Source organism: Sorex araneus, chromosome 1 (assembly GCF_027595985.1).
Source record: "Sorex araneus isolate mSorAra2 chromosome 1, mSorAra2.pri, whole genome shotgun sequence".
Taxonomy (NCBI): Eukaryota; Metazoa; Chordata; class Mammalia; order Eulipotyphla; family Soricidae; genus Sorex; species Sorex araneus.
In genome coordinates, this window is record NC_073302.1 from 356,829,883 (window position 1) to 356,835,931 (window position 6,049).

Here is a 6,049-nt window from a genome sequence, read left to right on the forward strand (position 1 = left end):
ACGCCTTCAAGACCGTCAAAGAAGTTGTTAAGAGGATGAGTTCGAACCTCTGCCTCTGGGTACATCTTTTCAACTCCCTCATCTTCCTGCAATAACATATGCTTCAGAGTCCTGGGCCCTACAAAACAGGACAAGAACGCTATTTGGGTATTCCAATGAGGAATCAAAAGAGCTATGCTTAGAGTATCACGTTTCATTCAAATAAGAGAATGAATCCGGAGTTCAGACCTCCATCGAGGATCAAGAATCGGGGACGCTGTCTTGTTTGCCAAGGCATTGAAAATCATATGGGCCAGACACGTAATGCAACTTAGAGATGACCACTGGACTAGAGCCTTTACTGACTGGATTCCACGGGATGTCAAAAGACAGCATGGCTGCCCACCTACAAGATGGTCAGACTTCTTCGTCAAAACCCTGAATGAACAGTTTGAGGCTCTTCATGTTCCTGGAGTGAGCAGATACCATTGGGCTATAGTAGCATGCAATAGGGACGAATGGAGACACTACTGATGCCCACTTGAGCAAATCAAAGATCAATGGGATGACAAGTGACAAGGAGAAGATAAATTTTATTTAGGTGCAGTGCTGTGTCACTTCAGACAAACAAAAATAGCCTACCTGTGGATATATGGTATCACACCATGAGATCGAGACGGCTTTCTGCAGCTTCTCTTGGCTTCTATTGGAAACATCCTAGTTGTAGTGATGTTTCAGAACACTCATATGTGATAATTCTGCTCTATAATACTCTACTTCTGTGGTGTGGGGAAACTGTTGACAGTAAGTCAATGTTACTGGAATAGTGTTTAAGCAGTTAGTAGGAAATTGTCACCCTCATGGCTTCCAGGTATACAAAGGAGATCAAATCCCAGAACCGGAGATGCCTGTCATCTACTGAAAGAGACAGTGAGTAGACCAGCAATAGTAGTACAGTAAAAGGAATATCTAAATAAGAAACAATCCCTCCTAAAGGAGGGAGGGTGAAAAGGAGTAACTTCTAAAGGAAGTCATAAAATATGGCGGTATATTAGAGTAGCAAGGAAAGGCACTTCCAACAATCAGTGGGGATAATATATAGTCTTAGTGGAAAGCCAGAACCAGTTTAATCAAGGGTTTGCAGGGAGTTATATAAGGGTCCCAGAAGGGAGTTGAGAAAGAATTTGAAAAGGGAACAAAGGGTGGATAATTAGTTGTTGTTGAATATTTCAAAGACTTACATTTTATCCTGGCTGGAACGATAGCACAGTACATAGGGTGTTTGCCTTACACGCAGCCAACCTGGGTTCGATTCCTTTGCCCCTCTTGGAAAGCCCAGCAAGCTACAGAGAGTATCTTGCCCTCACGGCAGAGCCTGGCAAGCTACCCATGATGTATTCTATATGCCAAAAACAGTAACAACAAGTCTCACAATGGAGATGTTACTGGTGCCCACTTGAGCAAATCAATGAGCAAAAGGATTACAGTGATACAATGATACATTTTATCCTAAGAAGCAGGAGGCTCCATCAGAGTGTTTTAATATAAACTATTTTTTTGTTACGTTCTCCTTTTTGTCCCCACAAAAATAGAAAGCCCTAAACCTTAGCCACACTCTCCGGTCTGAATCTATGTTTTTTAAGAACACAAGTACTGTTATTACCTAGATTCATTTAAAAAAGACGTATTTTGCCAGAATTTTGAGTTCTCTCCAATGGAATTTCTGGAATGCAGTTCAGACTTGATAAAGTCAGACCACAGGCGATTCACCTCCCGCCTTCCACCCTTCAATTTCATATCATTCACTGATTTACCCAGCATTCAGAAAACATCACAACTGTCCAGGTTTTCAGAGGAAAGCCTAATGAGTAATCAAGAGATTTTTCTCCTCTCACTATCTGCATTCAAACCATAAGAATATCCAGCAAATTCTGTTGATTTTAGTTTTAATGATGACCCTGGCATCCTTTTGGCCTTCTTTATAATCATGTGGCTTCCTAATAGCTAAAGAATGAATCTGGTCAATCCTCCCATATAATCTCAGTCTTTTCCACTGGAACCCTGTTCTACATTTAATTTTCTTTAATGGAGTTTTATATTCTTCCACAAACCAATGTGTACAGTAATAAAGTCTTTTTTTTTTCCATTCCATTCTGGGTTACAAGTCCATCTTGGCAACAAGAAGTGTTTTAAACCACCCAGTGGCCAAGAGTGGAAGAGGAAAACAGTGATGAAGATTATGGGGGCATATAGTTCCTTAAGGAAATGACCTAAGGTGTTACCCAAAGAAGGATAATGGACACTGGGCAAGTTGACAAAAAAGTTTTCATTAGATTGGCAAATCAAGAAACCACTGAGTGATGAAAAGCAAAGGAGTTTATTTTTGAAATGTACTTAAATGTTATTTTTCTGTAATTGCTGACATTTCATTTCTGAGTTTAAATTAATTCACATTCTCCAGGGACTCATTCACCAATATAATTAGTGCTTGGATGTTTGTAAAACTGGACTAGATAGTGCAACATCTGTGGGATTATCACCTTTCAGTAAAATCTATCTCATGTGAAGTGTTGAAACTAACATACATCCAGTTCATACACTAGAATAAATAATATATTTAATATAAGATCCAACAAGGCATGTAGATTTCATAATAACAGTACTGGACAATTTTAAACACAGTTTTATAGGAATATATACATAACATAAGACAAGGCAAGAAACTTAAAAGTATATGGACTGGAGCAATCACACAGTGGGTAGGGCGTTTGCCTTGCATGAGGCCAACCAGGTTTGATTCCTCCATCTCTCTCAGAGAGCCCAGCAAGCTACCAAGAGTATCCCACCTGCACGGCAGAACCTGGCAAGCTACCTGTGGCATATTCGATATGCCAAAAATAGTAACAACCAATCTCAGAATTGGAGACATTACTGGTGCCTGCTTAAGCAAATCAATGAAAAATGAGATGACAGTGCTACAGTGCTACAGTTCATAATTAGAACATTGATGTTTGAATTAAAACAAAAACTTTCTTCTCTTTTACTTTCCTAAAATATTTTAACATCCCTTTGGGAAAACAGGCCTAATGCTTGCATTGAGTAGGAATGTCAACAGGCCTAACTTCTCTGAGTTGCCTTCATGAGCAGTCCTGTACATTAAGGATAAGCTTCTGGCATGGCAATTTTTCCTGTAAGAGGACAAAAAAAAAAAAAAGAAAATATATCCTTTCCGAGAGGACTCTTTTATTTTTCCATAACCCTAAAGCTCATCCCCAAATAAGAACTTTTGATTCTCGCTCTTTCTCTCTTTCTCTCTCTCTCTCTCTTTTACTCTCTCTCATTTGATATGCACCATCTGGCTTTTCACTTTTCTCTACTTTGGTGTGAGAGTTGATATCACAGGTGAAATCAATCTACTTACATGTTAAAAGTTAATGTGCTTGGGCTGGAGCGATAGCACAGCAAGTAGGGCGTTTCCCTTACATGCGGCCGACCTGGGTTCTAATCCCAGCATCCCATATGGTCCCCTGAGCACCGCCAGGGGTAATTCCTGAGTGAAGAGCGAGGAGTAACCCCTGTGCATCGCTGGGTGTGACGCAAAAACCAAAACAAAAAAGTTTAGGTGCTTATTCATTGTTTTGTATACACACACACACTCACACTCACTCACTCACTCACTCACTCACTCACTCACTCACTCACTCACTCACTCACTCACTCACTCACTCACTCACTCACGCATGCAAATGGAAAAAGAAAAGAGAGAGAGAAAGTATTGCTTGTTCCCACCTGAAATCCCGGGGTAGAGGAAGGAAAAGGACAGATGAAAAGTCACAGGAACAGATTTAGCAGAGAGTTAAGAGAAGGTAATGAATATTATCATTCCTGAAGATCATATTATATGTGTAGAAACTATAGCTGTGTTGTGTGAAATGATCATATCTAGGTATGAAGTTAAATTACCAAAACAAAAAATCTCCCCAAGATCAGGTTGAGTTTCCCTCCCTGTCCCAGAATCCTGGCAGCTGAAAACTTCCAGAACCCAGTTGTCACCATTCTCACAGTGACTCTCCACAGACTTGGAAGAGCCTCACTCAGGAGGGAACCTACAGAAAAACCCAGGTATGCGGGATCCATGACTGAAATCTCCAAGTTTTCTCAGAGAGGGACTTGGGCCTCCTCCACCCAGCTCTCAAGTTTTCCAGTAACTTGGTAGTCATACTCACAAACTTCTCCCCACACACATACCATATAATCTCATCAATGGCCAAGATCCAGAGACTCAGAAATAAAATTCCCGGAAGAAAGTAACATAGGCCTCACCCATGAGTGAATCTGCTCTATAATCCTATTCTAAATTTAAGAATTCCTGGAGCACATGTCGGCAAACTCTAATACCTTACCCCACTGATGTAACAAGAGTAGCACACATTTGTTTGGGTTTAGCATACATATTTGTAATCTCCGGTACAAGGGCTTAATGCCTCCAGGATGAAAGACAACAGACTTCACACATTTTCCTCTTATGGTGGAAAGGTACAATGGTGGTAGGATTGGTGTTTGAATATTAAATGCAATAAATTATTGTGAGCAACTTTATAAAAATCAAATAAAATTTAAAATTTTGAAAAAAAAGCTCCTCAAAAGCTAAAGGCATAAGCTAACTGAAGAGGAAACAAATTGGTATCTCTTCAACCACAAAACATCCAGATACAATTTTTTGACAGCTTTTTTAGATTTTTTTTGATATAAAATTCACACTTGTTGCACTTAGTTTATGAAACTAACTTGTACTGTACACTTTGAAGCTGGCTTCATAACCACACATCATGTTTTCTTTTTTGTTACTTCCACTCTTCCACTTGCCTTTTGTCTTTTTGTTTTTGTTTTTTGAGTCACACCCAGCAATGCCCAGGGGTTACCCCTGGCTCTGAGCTCAGGAATTACTCTAGCAATGCTTGGGGGGACCATACGGGATGCCAGGGATTGCAATTTTTTCAAAAAAATTATGCATACTATCATACCTCAGTATCTCACTGTAGCACTGTAGCACTGTCGTCCCGTTGTTCATCGATTTACTTGAGCCAGCGCCAGTAACGTCTCCATTGTGAGACTTGTTACTGTTTTTGGCATATTGAATACGCCATGGGTAGCTTGCCAAGCTCTTCCATGCGGGCAAGATACTCTTAGTAGCTTGCCGTGCTCTCCGAGAGGGACGGAGGAATTGAATCAGGGTCGGCCGCGTGCAAGGCAAACACACTATCCACTGTGCTATCACTCCAGTACTCAATATCTCAGGATCTAAAATTCTTTACAGTGGAGATGATGTCTTCCTTGCATGCAGCTGACTCAGTTTCAATCCATGGCATCCTTCATGGTCCTATGAGATCCACCAGGAGAGATCTCTGAGTGCAGAAACAGGAGTAACCTCTGAGCTGGGTATGGCCCCAAGCCTTCCCCCACCCACACACACAAAAAAAAATTCTGTGGAATATTCTATTGATAGCAGTGAGGGTCAATAATGTGACAAAGACAATGAAATTAATAGGCCATTAACGATACAAAGTAATTCTTCTATATAAATGTTCAAACCTCTTTTGTTGTTTTGCTACTTCTAAGGCAGGCTGCATGGGCTCTTCTTTCACAAGAAATTACTGGCAAAGTAGACTTGACCTTTGCAGGCTGTCTTAAATTTTAGGCTGTTTGTCAGCTGCTAGAGACCTCATCAAAGCAGTGAACTGAGAAACAAAGAGAGTGAAACTACAAATACTGCCCAAGAAGCAAGTATTTGTCCTATCACAATAGTTCCCTGTCTTTCCCAATTTTGCACTGGGTATCTAGTTTAGTGTGCAGATACCATGCCACCTAACTTTCTGAAAGACCAAACAAAAGAGAGAGAGAGTGAGAAAGAGAGATAGAGAGAAAGAGAGAGAGAGATTCCCATAGAAATCTGTACAAGCAAGGGCTAGTAATTCTTCACCCAGAAAGTTCTAAACTTCAGATCACATGACATCTTGATCTCCCCCTTTCAATCTTTCCTAAATAATCATTCAACTTAAATACGTAAATA